Source organism: Lissotriton vulgaris, chromosome 4_1, assembly GCF_964263255.1.
Source record: "Lissotriton vulgaris chromosome 4_1, aLisVul1.2, whole genome shotgun sequence".
Lineage (NCBI taxonomy): Eukaryota > Metazoa > Chordata > Amphibia > Caudata > Salamandridae > Lissotriton > Lissotriton vulgaris.
The window spans coordinates 1394684156-1394703279 of record NC_141691.1 but is presented as its reverse complement, the minus strand read 5'-3'; the positions used below and the strand labels follow the sequence as shown (position 1 = coordinate 1394703279).

Below are 19124 nucleotides of genomic sequence, written 5' to 3'. Positions count from 1 at the left end.
CTGAAGGTAGAAGGGCGTTGTCTCAAAAACCAACTTCGCCTTCCTACCTAGGCAGTGGACCAAGCAATAAGACTTGAAACCAACCTGAAATTATATAGCCATGAATCTGTGTATGCGATATTGGTAGAAACAATTCAGTGTTCAGTCTGTGAACATTTCAAGCTACTGTATCAAAGAAATATTTGGCAGTGAACTGTAATGGGCTAGGCATAGAAGGGCGCGTCTAGTTCTTGTTGGAAAAGAACTTAAACTCGAGAAACTCAATACTGTGGCGCCAAGTCTTCGACCCAAAAAGGAATTAAACATCAACGTTTTAGTGGAAATAAGGGTCAGGGATCTGGTGAATGTGTTTCTAAAGAAATCAATGGTCCATTTGTGAGCCCTGTGGCAGGAAACACGGTGTTCCCTTATCTGGAAAATTTACCCAACAATGTAATGAGTGCAACTTTGCTAAGCTTTAGGATAAGGTTAAACCCGCTATATACCCGTAGTGACGTATTAAAGCATTTGCCAGGTAAGGACTATAGTGTAGTTAGCAGTCTAGTAGTCGGGGTGGGCGGAGCTAGCAGGGTGAGGGGAAGAGGAGGGGACAGACCGGATGAAGGGCAGTTAGAGTAGGGACAGGGAGGGAACCAGATGTAATTAATAAAGCTCTTCAAAGAATATAAGTGTCTGTCCTCATTTCATTAGGGACACGACAACTGGCGACGAGGGTGGGATCAAGCAAGTTCACTATTCGCAGAACCCCACGAGAGAGCCCTGTCCCAAGCAGCCTTGAGGTGAGGAGAACGCTGCCGAGTAAAACGGAGCTGCCGCCTGAGCACCGAGGCTCGCAGCAGGTGACCCTACCCCTCCAGAGACTGAGAGGGAGCCAAGAGGGAGCCGAAACACCGAGCGCCAAACCGCTCGAAGGAAGAGACGCTGTTCGCGCCGAAACGCGACTCACGCGGGAAGCGTGGAAACCTGGTGAGCGCTGCGTGCACAGAAGTCGGGAGCCCACTCCGACTCTGCCAAGCCCCCAGAGTGAAGGAAAAGTGCCCCAGTGTGGAGGACGCTGCTCCCCGAAGATCTATTGGCAAGCGCTGCTGAGCGCGTTGAAGTCGGAGCTCGAGTGCCATCCGACGTCGGGAAACCTCACGTCCGATGCGTGAGCTTTGGCACGCTGTCGCCGGAGAAGCGCGGGACCCTGCAAAGTAAGGCGGGAGCCCACCCCAACCTCACCTGACTGTGGCAGAGACCGAAGGGAGCCAAATCTGGAGTGTGCTGCCCCCTGGAAGCGACTGTTCGTGAGTCCCAAGTGAAGGAGCTGGGCCGAGTGAGCAGAGTGAAAGTAGTGCATGCAGACAGCTACAGCGGCCATCTTGAAGTCAGGCAGATTCAAAGACAGACCCATTGGTCAATGTGGGGCGGCCATCTTAAGGTCAGGCGTAGTGCCTAACACCTGGAAGCGACACGCATGGATTACAGAGAGACCCCCATCGAATGTGAGACGACGCAGGGGAACAAGAATAATATTAAACAAGCACGAGCAAACTCAAACAAATTTGGAGAAGAAACGACTGCGGTTGACACTCCCCAACACCAGTGAGCCGATCAGCCAGAAGCATAAAAAGGCGGGAAGCGCGCACCACCAACATGGTGACTCCTGATAACTCTCCACAGCGAAATGAAGCCAAACCCATCGTGGCAGGAGGGTCACACCTGCGGGCCTCGGAACCGTTAACATTGACCACAGGAGGGGGCATGGGCCCCATGTGGCAAGAATGGCTCGAAGATTTCGAAAATTACATGGAGGGATCTAAAGTGACTGTTGATAAAGAGAAACTAATCGCACTTCGCAACCTGGCAGGTCGAGAGATAAACAAAATAATAAAGGACTTTCCCCCTGCGGATGCCGATACTCATGATAAAGTGCGTGAAGCGCTGAACAAGAAATTTCTCCATAAGAGAAATGTGGACTACAAACATCATGCGTTTCACCAAGCGCGCCAAGGAAAGGACGAGGCGATGAGTGCCTTCATCACTCGACTGCGACGGCTATCAAGGCATTGTGAATTTGACAACTTCTCGACAGATGCTTCCATAAAATCGCAGATCATAGACGGGTGTCACTCAGAAGCTCTTAGAAGGCGGCTGCTAAGAAAACCTCACAACATAGATGAGATTGAAGAAATGACGCGTATATATGATCAGGCCGAGGAGCACGCCACCACCATGGAAACAGGGCGCTAGGTGAGCCATGAGCATGTACGTCGCGTCCAAGCTAAAGGCAGTAGTCGAAGAAGCTCAAAAGATAAGCAGTGGAGGACGCAACCATCGTCCTATCAAAAATACTCGGAGCATAAAAGGCGAGAACCGGGGCGGAGAGAAAGAAGGCCAGAAAAGACAAGAAAATGCCTCAGGTGTGGATATGATTACCCTCACGTGGATGCCTGTCCTGCCATGGGTCAGAGATGTAGGAAGTGTGGGCGGACAAACCACTTCGAAGCCATGTGTGGGGACTATCACAAAGAGAGGCGAAGTGAACCGTCCAGGTCGTCTCGCTCGGACACTAGAAAACACCACATAAGGGCTGTTCAAGGAAAGTCAGCCGTATCCTCAGGCTCATCTCACTCAAGCCGAGAATCGCGAAGATCCAGATGGGAACGTAGATCACCATCCCGAGACTCTAGATCTTCATCCAGAGACTCTGTATATACAATTGAATACGTCAACATGATTGTGGACCCCGACCAACTAAAAAAATATCCACGTCTAGACATAAAGGTAGGAAATCATGACACCAAGTTCGTGCTAGACAGTGGAGCTTCACTGAACTATATCCCGGTAACAGAATATGAGAGGATGAGTCCTAAGCCGCCACTGACGTATGCACCGGTCCGAGTCTTCACTTGGATGTCTAAGAGACCACTCCAATGCTTGGGAAAATTCCCAACGACCCTACAACATGACACCATCACCATACCGGCAGTCATACACGTCATCAAAGGCCCAGAGGCTGACTGTCTACTCAGCTTACCAACTGCAGAGCGTCTCCGTCTTGTTGAGATCCTCTTCAAAGTCAACGATAATCAAGACATTGTCAACAAGTTTCCCAGGCTGTTTCAAGGGCTAGGGAAGATGAAGGATTGTCAAATACATCTACACATTAACGAACAGATTAGGCCAGTAGCCCAGCACCCTCGACGTGTACCATTTCATCTCCAGAAAGCCGTTGAAGAGGAACTTCATGACCTCCTGTCCGCTGACATCATTGAACGGACGGATGGTCCAACCCCATGGGTTTCGCCAGTGGTCATAGTGCCCAAGAAAGGCACCACCGGCAAGGTGAGACTGTGTGTGGACGTGCGATTGCCTAACACCGCAATCAAGAGAGAACGCCATCCTGGGCCACACCTGAGCGACATGATCTCTGCTTTGAACGGGGCGAGGGTGTTCTCAAAATTGGATTTAAACAAAGGCTACCATCAGCTGGAGTTGGATGTCAAGTCCCGTTATATTACAACGTTTGCAACTCACCTAGGACTCTTCAGATACAAGAGACTGAGCTTTGGGGTGTCATCGGCTGCAGAAATTTTTTAGGAGGCGATTCGGCAAATTATCCAACATATCCCTAACACGCTAAATTACAGCGATGACATTCTCGTATATGGCTCTGACGTCCGTGAACACGATATAGCACTTGGTCGCGTCTGCCATGCCCTGTTAGACGCAAACCTGACATTAAACAAAGACAAGTGTGAATTCCATCAGTCCACTTTAAAATTCTTTGGCCATATTTTCTCAAGCCCAGGAATGAAGCCTGATCCAGACAAGATAGCGACCCTAAATAACACCAAGAGCCCTCAGGATGTCAGTGAACTAAGATCGTTCCTAGGGATGGCCAGTTACTGTGCCCGCTACATCCGAGATTACGCGACCATCAGCCATCCTCTTCGCATCCTCACTAAACAGGGTCAACCGTTCGACTGGACGCCCCAGTGTGAACAGGCGTTCAGGGATATCAAGCACGCAGTGGAGTCCGCTAACAATCTCTCGTACTTCAATCCGAGATGGAAGACGGAAATCACCGTCGATGCTAGCCCCGTGGGGCTAGGGGCTATTCTGGCACAATATGACGATGACTCTGACCAGCGGCGCATCGTTGCCTATGCCAGTCGCAGTTTGTCCGATCCTGAAAGGGCATACTCGCAACCCGAGAAGGAAAGTCTAGCTGTGGTGTGGGCATGTGAACATTTTCATATTTTCATTTACGGGAAACACTTTACTTTGATTACCGACCACCAGGCGCTAGTCACCATCTACGGCAACCCCAGATCCAAAATGCCTCAGAGGATCGAAAGGTGGGGCCGGAGACTTCAGGAGTATACCTTTACCATCATTCACAAACCCGGGAAGGCTGAAAACCCGGCTGATTATATGTCTCGCCATCCTCATGCATCTTCAGATTCCGGCCCCTCCATTGCCGAGGAATACATCCACTTCGTGGCTGACAGAGCATTGCCACCCGCTGTTCCAATGGAAGCTATCCGAGATGCTATCTTGCAGAAAGTACTTCGCAGGATCCAATCCAATCGGTGGAGACATGATCCTCAAGAAGAAGACAATGACCTAGCGATCAAACAAGAGATGCAAGCATTCCGACACGTCTGTGACGAACTATCTGCCACCACAGATGGAATATTACTAAGAGACCAACGGATCATAGTCCCCAAACAATTGCGGCAAGGCGTCATCGATCTTGCGCAAGAAGGCCATCGAGGGGTAGTAGCAACAAAGCGAGCCCTCAGGGAACGTGTATGGTTTCCTCTCCTCGACCAAATGGTGGAGTCCACCCTGAAAGACTGTCATCTGTGTCAGCTGACCAACAAAGGAGACCCGCCAGCCCCACTGCAAATGACTGACCTACCTAAGGGAGTTTGGCAAGAACTCGCCATGGACTTATATGGACTACTATCCTCTGGCAAGTATGTGGTTGCCATAATTGATGAATACTCCAGATACTCCATCGCCCAATTCGTGCCATCCACCAGCGCAGCTAGCACTCTCAAGGTGCTTGATGAAGTCTTTGCGCAATGGGGCGTCCCCAGAGAAGTGAAAACGGACAATGGACCCCCCTTCAATGGGCAGGAGTTCAGCGCATTTGCCAAACACATGGATTTCAATCACAGGAGGATTACGCCTCTCTGGCCTCAGGCGAATGGCACCATCGAAAGGTTTATGGCCTCGATCAAAAAGACATTTCAGCAGGCCACGGCTGAGAAAAGGGACCTGCAGGTGGCCCTCAATGAGGTCCTTTGAACCTACAGGACAACTCCCCACTCGACTACCGGAAAGGGCCCGGCAACGCTCATGCTAGGACGTCCGATGAGAAATCGCATCCCAACCTGGGAAGGGGCTCTACGAGCGGTATCACCAGGTCACAATCATCAAGAGATAACAGTGACTGACAAACATAATAAAGACAAGATGAAATCATATGCTGATGCCAAGAGAAGAGCACGGTCTTCATCCCTACATGAAGGAGACTACGTCCTTGTCAAACAGGAGCAACAACGGAAAACGGACTGTCGATTCCGAAATGAGCCTTTGCTGGTTACCCAACAGAAGGGCACCATGCTGACTGCGGAATCTGATCACCGCCGAATCACTAGAAATATTTCACACTTCAAGAAGTGTCCTCGAGACATGAGTGAACCCTTGAGAGATACGACTGATGTGCTCACCTCAGAGGAGCCTGACCATGGCGTCCCGGAGAGCGGAAGTCAGTCAAGCGAACTGCTGGATGATGACCAGAGTGCAGCCAGGCCCGCGCGGCCCCGCCGAGACATCAAGCCACCAAAGAGACTCATTGTAGAGATGGATTAAAAGAAAAGCTGTTTCTTTGTTGTTAAGAAAGGGGGAGATATAGTGTAGTTAGCAGTCTAGTAGTCGGGGTGGGCGGAGCTAGCAGGGTGAGGGGAAGAGGAGGGGACAGACCGGATGAAGGGCAGTTAGAGTAGGGACAGGGTGAGAACCAGATGTAATTAATAAAGCTCTTCAAAGAATATAAGTGTCTGTCCTCATTTCATTAGGGACACGACAAGGACTGAAACTGCTCTTGCAGCCTTAGAGTAAGAGGCCTTACCATGCATTTATTATGTGATTGTTTACACTTTTTAATACCAAGGCGGCGTCTTTTAAAACCTGTTTTGATCAACTGTGGAAATAAGACTTGATATGTTGTAATAAGGTTTTTATATGACTTGCACTTTTTAGATGTGACTTGTACTGTGGGCAGATTTGTTATGGTTTTCTCTACCAGGGAAACAATTAATGGATTTCAGAGATAAATGTTTTTTAATTAGAATATGTAATTGAATACATAGAAATATGTAAATGTTGTAAATACACGGTCTAAATTAACATATTTATTACTACTACTACTTTTGACTTTTTTCTGTGAAAGTCATCTACAGCAATAGTTTATGTATTTCACGAGGTGGCTCACAATGAATATCTGTTATTGTTATTGAATCTTCCCACAATGCCTGGTCCAAGAGGTTGTTATCCATGGAGCTGTTTCTTTAACCCGTTCCGTGCTCCCGTCGGCCGTTGGCACTACCTGGCTGGTGCTGCAAACGACCGTTGGCCGTCGCAGCCCCGCTGTTTCTTCGAACGTTCCGCACTGGCGCGGAACGTTCGAAGCAGTTATAGAGTTAAATGTCAGATGTTGTTCTGCAAAGGACAGAATTCGAGGCCTGAAAGGCCCCTGGGAGGTCGCAGAACCCATTAGCGGCATGTTTGTTGACCAACCCAAGGTCTACTCTGTGCACGCCTTACTGAATGAGTCCCATCTATTCACTTAATTCGCCCACATTATCATGATGTAGCAATCCATCAGCAATGAAAGCTATTCATTTTACAAGCCTGAGAGGATTCTGGCCCAACCTGTTCTTTAACGACCGGCAATCCATTAAAGACAAGAGGAGACAGGGTTATGGCCACACGAGACAAGCCCAGAAGTGATACATAATAGCGCAAAGGCCATAATTACTGCTGATTAACAACTTATGCGTAAATGTAGGTTGTGACGTATTTAAATCGTCTTTTTACGTGTACAGTGATTACAGATAAGATTGTGGTATTTGCCCTGACAGGAAAAAGTATGTTTTTATTAAAGGTCTGATGTGTATGGGTGCGTGTGCCTTGAACCCATTGTGCAAGGGTGTCTGCGTTGAGGGGAAGATTGTTTATGTGCAGGAAGATGTTCCTTCCTGCACATAATCAATCTTTAAATGGTGGTTTGTAACTTTCTTGTGTGATGCTTAATACAGTATACACGGAAATTGCAAAACGTCATTTTTTTTTTAATGAATGTTTATGTGCAGGAAGGGGGACCTTGCTGTTTCTATGTGTGCTGAACAATGCAGCACACACGGAAACAGCAAAAATGAGGGGAAATTAAACATTTCTCCTCGTTTCACCAGGTTAAGACCAGGTTTTCCCTGGTCTTAATTTTGGCACTGCCTCCTATTTATACCACTCTTGCAAATAGGGGGCAGCGTCAGAATCAATGGGTGTTGAGATGGAATGCCCACACAACACCCATTGCCCTCCCCTTTCATGCTAAGTATAGCGTGCCCTAAGCCACGTTAAGTGGCTTAACACTGCCTTGTAAATAAAGGAAGCCCCTATCGCCACTAGACCGTCCTGAAAAGTGACAATGTGGTGGCGATAGGCACTTGTGAATATGCCACCCAGTTCGAATTTTGGCAGCGACTCTCAACATCCTGTGATTCTGGGCAAATCATTTAATCTCCCCGTGCCTAACAAAATGAATGTGTCCATCTGTAAAGCAACTGGTGCTTGTGTGAAGCTCACTGATACCTTTGGGTCCAGGCTGCACTATTTAAAACTCTAAGAAAAAATTGATAACATCGTGCACTGTTTTACAATAAGATTGCCCTGTCCCCTACCCCTAGACTCTCAACACTCAAAATGATGCAACTGAGACACCTTCAGACGACAGAGTAACTTAAGAGTGGGCCTAGGAGCAGATCTTTATTTCTGTTTTTACTCACCAGATCACTGCACAGGTGAGCTTTACACCGACCCGGAGGCACACAGACCGCAGTGACCGATACATGGAGGCTGATGCGGACCCATGTCAGAAACTACAAGATGGTGACCGCAAGCGAGTTGGGTTAGCCAACACAGAAACAGGGAGCCCTGGGAGCAGTAAAATACTGGAAGTATACAGCCCTGCATATAAAGGTGAGGATCCTGCATGCTGGAAATCCAATCAAGTTTAAATAGCACAACAAGATGCAGCACCCTATTGCACTGAGACACACTGCGTTGAGACACAGCAGGGTTCACCGAAGGTTACTGGGACTCACCAAGACTTTCTAAATTGGATCAACCCAAGGTGAGAAATCAATTTGAGATACCACTGGGGATCACTGACTTAGACCCATCAACCAGAGACTATAAAGGGGGGAAATTTCAGAAAATAAAAAAAATCATTCTGTGTGATTTCTCTGTTACGATGAACCACCATCAAGTGCCGTGCGTGCCGACTTGGGAAATCCGAGTTCCTGTAGAACACTATTGAGTGCAAAAGATCACAGTGAAAAATTGTTGGGTCCAACTCTGATGTTCACTGAGACGTATAAATAAATGCTGTGAAGGTCGTGGTTGTTTTTAGATTAATATAGATTTACTGGTATCAATTGTCTTGAATTGATTGGCTGGTATTGATCAGAATGGTATAGTTCCCTGTTTACAGAAGAGGGAAGATTCACATGCCTACGTAAAATGATTCAACACCAATACCACTAATGATGGCAAATACCAAAGATAAGGAAACCAAAGACCAAAGATAGATCACAAAAGAACTCAACTTGACACACCTATACCAGACTCCCCATTAAAGAAGAAAGCAGATTCTGGGATCAGCCTAAACATCATGAAAGGGCTGATGGCACCACATGATCTCACACAGAGAACCACAACAAATACTGTTAGACCTGTCACCATTGGCGTGGGTCTCACTTCCTCTTTTTGAGGGATTGATTCCTCTGTTTTTTTATGTTTGCTGATTTAGACGCTTTGGGCACTGCGCTACTGCTGTCCATTGCACAGTGCAAGTGCTCCCTGAGTAAAGTCATGTTAATTCGTGATTCCATAATTGGTGTGTTTGATTTACTGTCAGATCCTCGCAGCGTGCACCCAGGATGCCTGGGGCTTGTAATTCAAAAGCTACCGGTGGGCTTGCAGCACCGGTTGTGCCACCTGCCAGAGTAGCTCGTAAAGTATGACTCGGGCCTGCACCGCAGAGCGCCATACGCAGCTTGTGCCTCTGTGTGACTCAGCGAGTGCAACCACTCGCCGGTCTGTGAACCTTCCCTCTGCAACATGTTGGTCACCCCTACAGAAGGCCTACGGGCAGAGTGTGTTGTACGTAGGAGGCAGGTCATGCCCTGAAGTGTGTGGCGTGACCTGGTAGTGAATTACACCTGAGCACGTTTTTCACTATTGCAAGGCTACCGGTTCCCCATTGGCCAGACTGGGCAGTTTCGATTACAGCAACCTATAATCCTAACTGACCCAAGGAACCAGGTAGAGAGTCAAGTTTAGTATGCCTGAACTCAGAATGATAAGATGCATCTTTTAGGAAAGTTGATTTTAACATTCTGTGTTTGAAAATACCCCTTTTAGAAAGATGGTATTTTCTTGCCTGACCATCCAATCTGCTTCTGCTAGCGTGTGTATTGTGTGTCTGGGTTTGCGAGTGACAGGGTTGGGGGGACTCTAGGAGGAAGGGCATGATGGCACTAGGCTGATCATCCTGAGAGTGGTGGGGAGGAGTAGGTACCAGGGTTTGAATAGAGCTGGGTCATCTCTCACAATGTCGGCTCCACTTCCCGTGGTGAGTCTGAAGACCCTGGCCCTCCCCGACAAAGGAAGAGGACACGCACTGGCAGAGAGCACCTGAAACCTGTTCTGACCAGGCAAAGGACCCTCTGCCATCAGAGGACAAGGGATTTATGAGTATAAATACTGGGGCCTGGACCCCAGAACTTTAGGATCACTTTGGGAATAAAACAAGACGACCCTCTGCCGAGGAAGAGCACCCGGAGACCGCCGGAGTTGGACTGCCCCTCTGCCAGAGTCTGTAGTGGGTTGGCCTGTGGTGGTGTCTCTCGTGCCAAGGAGAGGTAGAAAGGACCAAGGAAGAAACTTTCATCATCTTGCCAAATATTCTCCAAGGGCTAGAGTGAGCTAGCCTCCTGTTTAAAGACGCAGGGATACCAACAACTTCACCTCTTCTGTTTGAGCAAAGCTGGAACTGCTTTTTCTGCCGCTACAGAGGAACTCTGCAACAGCTCCGAGATCATCATCTGGAGGGAGCTGTTCATCGCCAAGAGTGACCGAGCACTCATTGACTCAAAGACATCAGCAACGACCTGTGGTGCCGGCACTGCCGTAACGTCACCTCCTCTCCGGTAAGGACCAAAGCCACCCCCTGTTTGCATCCGCATTCCGGGACCAGCCGCATCGCTTTCCCCTGAAGCAAGGAACCAACGCTACCACTTGCCGCACAACGTCGCAGCTCCCTGATGCCGAGAAGAGCCTTTGTTTGTTTTTCTAGAGGTACAATCCCGAAAGAGTCTAGGTGTGACTCCGGACCCGACGCTGCGCTCCTCGCAGGCGGCCTGTACCCCCAGAACTCTGTTGCGCATTGAATCTTTAACTCCCGTTGGGGTTATCCATTGCCAGAGACACTTGAAGCTAAAGTTTATTTTTTGAGTAACCGTAATGCCTATTCGTACTGAGGATTTTTGTCGTAAGGTCTTGTGATAATTATATAAAGATTACTTACTTTTGATACATCCCGGTGTGGTGTCCGTTTGTAGTGGTTTGTCTATATTACCGTACGTGTTCACAAATTCTTAACACACTGCCTCTGAGATAAGCCTGTCTGGTCGTGCCAAGCTACCAAGGGGGTAGCAGGGATTATCTTCAGCGGGTAATTCCCTTGCCCTGACGTAGACGAAGGCTCCCTATTTGACAAAGGTGCATACCGTTGCCAACTAGAGACTCAGAGTTCTAACAAATACTAATTTGATGCATGTAGATATCGTGGGGATTCAAGAGGACTGTAAAGAACTCCCATCACATGTGACCTGAGCTGGAAACAGAGAAATGCACATTGGAAGCCTGATGTGAAAATGAGGAAATGATGCCACACGCTGATGGCTGGAATATCAAAATTCCTAAGAAAGAGCTCAGATTTAGAAGAGTTAGGAATGTGTGGTCTGCCCGAAGATGCAGAAGTAAATGCCATCAACTGTTTGGATCCCCCATAGTTTATGCCTGATTTTCACAAAGGACTTATGAATAGCATGTGCTCACAGGATTAAGTCACAAAAACGGAAAAACATAGATGTTTAGAGCACTGAGACTCCAGCATGCATACATATATCACAGTATAGTATATTATAGTAACAGATTTCCTGCAAAGGAGCCAAAATTGGCATAATGCAGGATTATGCCAAATATACAGCGTGCCTTATGGAAGGATTCCTGTCTGTGTGGAAGAAACTGAAAGTATTAAATATGCTCTTTGCTTTTGTGAGTGCTTCCAGGTTCAAAGTTAAACACCATGGGAATATTCTCGTCTAATGACTTAATATCAACATGCAGGATACTGGTATGATCCAAAGAGCACGTTGTTGGCAGCCCTTTAAGGGAAACAGGTAAAAAGGAAATATGGTTATATGAATGAGATATATCAGTGGTTCCCAACTTGTGGTCTGGGGTTCCCTGGGTGTCCGCGAAGCCTCCTCAGGCCTGTTAGTGGACCGGCTCCCGACGTCTGGACTGCACTGGAAGATGGACTGTGTCAAATACCCTGGCATCCGAATCGCTCATGGAAAGCAGCGGACATGCAACTTAAATTTGGGATGAGTGCTCTGTAATTTGCGCCCCTCCATTGCATTCTGGAACACATTAGGTAGGGTCTCCAGCGATGAGTTCATGATTGTCGGCCCATGTAATAATAATAATAGTAACGCTTGGCATTATTAGTAGTAGTATTTAATACATCTAATTATTATTATTATTACAGTTATTATTATTATTTAGGCATTTGAGTGTCTGATGACACATGGGATGTGGTGAAGTCGTCCTATCAGGACCCTGGCAGATGGAAATGGAAACCAGAAAGCTGAGAAGAGTGTATCGTACCCATGGTGGAAAGTTGCTCCAATGTATGAACCCGTTTATTGAAAAATAACATAGGGCCTGATTCACAGAACTAACTTAAGACAAAATCCTAAACTTACTACTTTTGGTATTCACAGAAGTTAGGATTTTGTCTTACGTTTGTCAATACTTAAGACAGACTTAAGACAAAATCCTAACTTAAGTCTGTATTAAGTCTGTCTTGAGACAAACTTAAGACAAAATCCTAACTTTTGTGAATACCAAAAGTAGTAAGTTTAGAATTTTGTCTTAAGTCAGTTCTGTGAATCGGGCCCATACTCTTCTATTGGATCCGTCTCGTCCTCTGAACGCTAGAAACAATTGTCATTTCTGCTCTTAACTGGTATTCGGAAGAAACACTTTTTAAGCAGTGGTAGCTCAAGGGACCCGTTATCGACTTTCTGAAGAAATGGATGATTTTTCTCGACTTGCACGCAAGGTCACCTCCTTCTCGTCTGCTTTTTCTATACAATCAACCCGATAGCAATACCCTGCAAACAGCGTATTTATATTTTTAATGTGTCGTTTAACAATAATGCTGCACTCATTCATTTTTTGATTCACATCTTCTCTTTGTGTTTCCCATTTTCCTCATGCCTGGGGTTATTTCAAGGGCATTCCTTTTCAAGCAACATTTATGGTAAGATTTATTTTTCTCCATAAAATACAACCTTTTGCTTTGAAATACCATCCCTCCAGGGTCACTGTGGACTGCTAATGGTGCTTCGTTTCTGCAAAAACAAGTCTTTTTTTCTTCAACTGATGTTTTGGCTGCGTGACATCAAATGAGTTGCCAACATTTTTTGTTTTTTTAGAAGTTAGGGCCTGTTTAAGTACAGCAAATGTTTTGTGTTTTTCAGAATTATCGGGAAAAGTTCTTAGATAAAATAGCACATAAATGGGAACCTTGACTACTGCTTATACACATTATATCCGATAATTCTCGTAATTACAATGTTTATGTTATTATATTTCAGATGGACAAAAAATCGCCACATCTTTGGCGCGATCTACTCTCCCTATATTGAGTGCTGGACGGTACCAGTGTCAGAGAAGGCGAGTGTGAGCTGGGCAAGGTGAGGATACTAACATTTTCCATTTTTCGATTACCCGTAAATTGTAAAATGTAAATTGTACCTTTTTTTAAATTTAGCGATCCTCTTCTCTGATTAAAGTGGACAAAACAGGATACGTGAGTCAGTGATCATACGTACTGCTTCTAGACCCTGTAATTTTGTTGCATGGAATGTGCGCGCACGTGGTTCGACCACCTCACCTGCAAAAGGTCGGGGTTCACGAGTATCCTCACAGGGCCCCAGGTCTAGAAGGGCGGGAACGATTTCCACATCGTAAATCTAGAGCTAGTCCTCCGGTACTGGTAAGGGTGAAGCCATCTTGAAACAGGAGAGCCCCTGTGCTACGCAATGCGGGCCATATTGGTTTGAGTACATTGTCGACACCAGGGGTTTGTGTACGTTGTCGACACCAGGGGTATTCTAGAAATATGGAAGATGATAATTAGTGCATAATAGCTTAGTACTTTTGTAAATTGTTCTGTTGGGTGGGAGAGGTCTCTAACGGATCACATGACTCACTATTTTTTCATTTTGGTATTCACTTGCAGTATGATGGATACTGTATTGTGTCTCCTGACAATTAGCCACCCAGATATGCACAGTATGGTCACCGTTGTCCTTATGCCTCTGTGCTGGCCTGACACCTCCTATGCCCCTACAAAATGTTGTATAATTCGATGAGTCCAGGAGTTGGCAGTTTTAAAAACAAGCTCATCTGGCGACCACTGAATATCTACGGTTGGTTTTGAGGGCTAGCACTGAAAGCCTCGGGGTGAATCACAAACTCATGATTAATTTCAAGGTTGTGATTGCTATGGGTTTCTAGATGATGCCAATAGTTTTTTGGTGAAGGGGTTATGCACTCACAGTTGGGTGTATCAGTGTGGGTGAGGTGGGATGGGAGTTGCATGTCCACAGCCGGATGTTTACTTAATTCTACTTAATATAATGGTACTAAAGTTACAACACCTTACCGGCCCCAGGCACATAGGACCTATCCTAGGTCATTCTTTGCTCACCTAGGCTGATAAGAGACAAAAAATACCGTCCAACTGCTGACATTACCTGGTTCAACAGCGCTCACTAAGCTCGAAGTGTCCTGGCTTATCTGTAAAGACACAGGATAGACATGGCATGTTTCCTCCTTCTGTGAAGTAGACATACTGATTTGGAAATAAATGGCCTTTACCAGTACACCGTAGCAGGTGCAGATGGGAGGTTGCTGTCCATAGCTCAAGGAATCATTGGGGAGCTGGTAATCACTTTAATAGGCTAAAATGGAACAATATGATCTTTAATGTGTTTGGCCTCATACAGTTCCAGACGTTAACAGCTTCACATTCTATTCTTCCTTTCCTGGTATTATGTTGAAAATAGAGTCCTGGTTTCTCTCTAGGAATGTCTGGACAGATGGTGTTGACCTCCTGACTGAGACCCTGACGATCATTCTCCAGTTACAATTTCTTTGTCTTTGATGACGATTCATATAGATATGGAAATTATCGAGTTACCAGTGAGGCCCAACATAACATGCATTTTAAATCTGTAGTGCGGGATGTTGTCCTGGGGTACTTTCAATCAATCGAGGCTAGGACTCTAGTCAGGGCTCATTCTAGGAGATTTCCAAAGCTTATATAAGAGGGATCTGTAGTGCCAAATGCCCAGGGGGCTCTAATCGGCGAGAGATTAATTCAATTATCTAGAAACTACTGCATGTATCATCAGAGAATAATTCAACACTTCGAGAGCTAAATGTGACACTTCTTGAGTGCAGCGACACTTCAGGAAATGAAATTAAGGATTTGGGCAAATATGTGGTAGCTAGCAGGAGAGGGAAGCCCCAGCAACTAGAATGAATTGCTGCTACAGACTGACCACCGCAAAGGTCTGCTCAGTATTGTTATTGACTGCCCAAGTAGACAACTCCTGCCTGGAGCCTCAGGTTCATCCTGCACACTGTAACAAACATAGAACCTCCTTGGCATGCTCGTAGTACTTGTTTTTGCAGATGGAGATTTATGATGTAGTAAATAAACCAGGCTCAATCTCCACCCATTATACTTAACAAAGAAGGGAGGTAGAGTATAAAGTAGGATTCCTACTCCACGGGCACTGATACATAAACAAGGAGAATCCTACTACCAGTGTGGAAAGAAAAAGGGGAAAGGGGGGAACACTCAGTGTTGTGTAAAATACCCCTCACACACCAACAGGCCCCTTGGTGTCATGCTTCATCATCGGGGTCTTCGCACCCCGCTAAGGGGATGCGGCACGCTACGACCTGCGACTACGCGGGAGCGTTGACAGATCAGACTATGTGTGGTGTGTGTTGAGTGCAAGTGAAGGGGTTTAGATGTGAGTGGGAGGTGTAGTGAAAAAATTAAAAAGTACCTGGCTAGTGGCTAAAAAGAAAAACTTTATTTCGTACCCCTGGCTGGTGCTGTTAAAATCTGTGCAAAAGAGCGAGGTTTTTTGTCTTAATTAGGGACAGAACCTCTGGTGTGCGTCTACATGTTTCGGTACAGGTGTACCTTCTTCAGGACGGGGCACAACTCCCAACCCTACTCACGTTTTTCTAAAGAAATTGGATTTTATTCTAATTTTTCTAAAAAGTGATTACACTCATTAAAGACGGCTACAATGTGCCTACAGCGGTTCTCTGGAACATGTAATTACATGTCCTGAAAAAAAGAAAAAACCATTAGGTTTGGTTACCATATAGGGTTGGCTCAGACAGGTGCAGTCACCTGGAGCCCCAAACAGTTGATTTAACCTGTAAAGGAAAATAGACATACAAAACACACAACACACACAAACACATGTAAGACACATTTAGGATTTGGTGTTTTTTAGACATACTTATGGTCCAGGTTGAATATTCCCTCATGAGCAAGTCCTGAGCATCAAGGTAGGTAGGTGGATCCACAATCTATAAGGGTAGCGGAGTGGATTCAGTATTGTTGTTTCTACTCACTTTTTAACTCCGTCATACACCTATAGAGGTCAATCTCCACCCAGACATCAAGAAGGGTCACACCAAGAATCCACAAGATGAATCCATTCAACTGTGAGAAGCAAAAATCTCTTAAAAAACAGACAAGTGACCAACGAACGGAATCGAAAATAGGGAACAAATGCATCACGGAGCATCTTCCTCTCGTTAGCCTCATTTATATATGATTCAAATAGGAACTGACATTATAGGAAAGACTTGTGCTTGATTTTGAATTGCAAACCTCTCATAGAGTTCTATGGTCAAGTCACCATCTTGGAAAGGGTCGTTTATTGGCTTGACTCCACGTCTTCCTTCATGACGTTGCCTAAACACGCAAAGACGAAGAGCAAGTTTGACCATCTCCATTTCCTGCTGGATTCCACAATTCCACCATTACACTTGCCGACTAATGCCCTCTGGCTGACCGTGATCACAGAATCCTCAACGTTACCCAGGCAGTGAGGATGCTCATCTGCGTGCTGGGCTAGGCATCCAGGAACGTGCCATTTAATGCACAGTGTCCGGTCAGGCTTCTAACTGTGGACAGTCTCCAGTAAGCCCTTGGCACCAATGTGACACATGCCGGCCTTGGGCTCCGGGTAGGATAGTGAGTATATAAGATAAGAATGGGGAATGGTCTCACTATACTGAAGATATTCTTACAGCGTTCTCAGAATTGTTTGTGAAACTGTACACATAGAAATCCATAGGCGTTTACAGGGGGTCGAAGCATATCTTGACACAATAACTTTGTCTTGGCTTAAGGATCCCAACAGGCTCCTCTGATGCAGCCCATCACAATGGCAGAAATAATGTCCATTATCAAAAGAATGCCAGTAGGGATGAGCACCTGAGAATGGTGAGCTCACAGCCAACTTCTACAAAGAATAAATTGCTATAATGGCCTCTCACTTAATCGATATGTTTTACACGTCTAAACTTCATAATCTTTTGCGCTCTAGAATGCGTTAAGTGGGGATCATTACATTTGTGATGCCAGCAAAGTCCACTTGCTCATACGATTCATATAGACTTCTTTTACTAATGATCACATCCAATAAATTCTGGCGAAGATCATTGTTAATAAACTCCTTCCTGTCATGCCCGCCTTTTGTCCTTCCAGATTAGGAGGGCTTTAGTCTTTGTCACTGCACCTCACTCAACCTCCACACCTTATTCACAATAGCACACCATGTATGCCCACAGGCGACAGCTGAGGCAAGGTTCATAAAAGTGGAGAAAGCCCTCGACGCTTTGGAATGGACATTTATGTTTGAAGTTCTGCAGTGAGCTGGGTCACATTGTATGTGAACCCACTGGCTCATGTTAGGGGCAATGCCTCTATAGCAAATTCCTTTATTTCCATGGTCCCCTTACTTTTTCTCTGCTAGATGAAACCACCAACTGGTTTCTCTGTGCTTGTGTTTCCTTCAAAATGTAAAGAGAGATGGTGAGACTCATCTTTTGGGTTGTGATTTGCATATAAGCAGTGAAGCACCTGGTATTTATGTTCTTATTTGCAGGGCGGAACCTCCTGTGCTTTGTATGAGAGTACTGCAGGAGGGCTGATTTCCATTGCATGACCCCACAGGAGCCAGAGAGGTGGGTGAAAGCTTGGAGAAAGGAAATAAAGGAAGAATGTGTATCCACTGCCACAATGAATCTGCAAAGGACAAATGGCGATGGGAAGCTAGAACGCAAAGAAGAATTGTTCTGGCCTGTTTCTTCAGGGAGGCTGAACTTCATTAAACCAGTTTACCTCAGTTTTCTAGGAGACGAAATTCATGTAAATTGCCTTCTTAAGGGCCATCCTATTTTTATCATTACTTTTGTGGCATTCTGAAGGCTTTGAAATGACCACTCGATTAACAGGGGGATTCACTATAAGTCAGAAAACTCTAGTAAGCTGTGGTTGGGGATTAGAATAACAGGTGCTCTATTAACTGGGTTTCCAGATGAAAGTGTTGGATTTTACGCAGGCATACTTCTATTGCCTGTCACCTGCAAGATCCGGGACACAGGCCCTCTGACCAGATGGAAGTGGTGAGGGTTCATGTGTGAGGCCTGTTAGCCACCAGCGCCAAGTATTGTAACGCTCCCAAGAGACAGAACTCAGCTGGAAGTCTGAACATGTAAGGAAGACAGGCCAACATAGTGTGAGACTTGGCAGCAGATGAGAGGCTGCTGCATGGTGGATGGGAATGTGACCAAGCAAAGCAAGCAGTATGGGGCAGATTTACAAGCCCCTTGTGCCACTTGGACGTCATTTTTAACATGGAAAAAGTGACGCAAAAGTGGCGCAAGGGGCTTGTAAATCTGCCCCTATGTGTTTTGTTGGTGAAAGGTTCAGGGGCACTGATCTCCTAGTGACTCCCACAACTGCAACACAACTGTGCACTGCAAAGACTCTTGTGTAGCACACCATTAGACCAATTTCAACTGGTCTGACACTGAACTTGGTGAAGATTCTTTGCTGGATTTGGGAAGTGAGTGACAAAGCCATCTGACATTCTGGGGAGCTGAAGGTGAGAACTTTGGTGTCAACACCAAGGACTGAACTGGCAGCTGAGAAGGAAGGTGTACGGTGTACTGACCTAGGCAGACTTGGAAGGACCAGAAGAGACAGTGTCTGCTGTGGATCATAAGCCAGAGAGACCCCCACAGGATCTCTGTGAAGTTTGGAAGATGTAAACTATGTCTGCCAGCACAATACGACTGATTCTCATCCAGTGCCACTGGCCTGACTAAAGGCAAGAGGCAGCCTGGAGCTCGCGATTGTGCTGTGCTACCGGAGTAGGAAG

General features: G+C 46.1%; 1 pseudogene; it reads left to right on the top strand.

The window, feature by feature from the left end:
• The first annotated feature begins 1635 nt into the window (after positions 1 to 1635).
• Positions 1636 to 3582, top strand: LOC147724034 (uncharacterized; annotated as a pseudogene).
• Positions 3583 to 19124: the final 15542 nt, after the last annotated feature.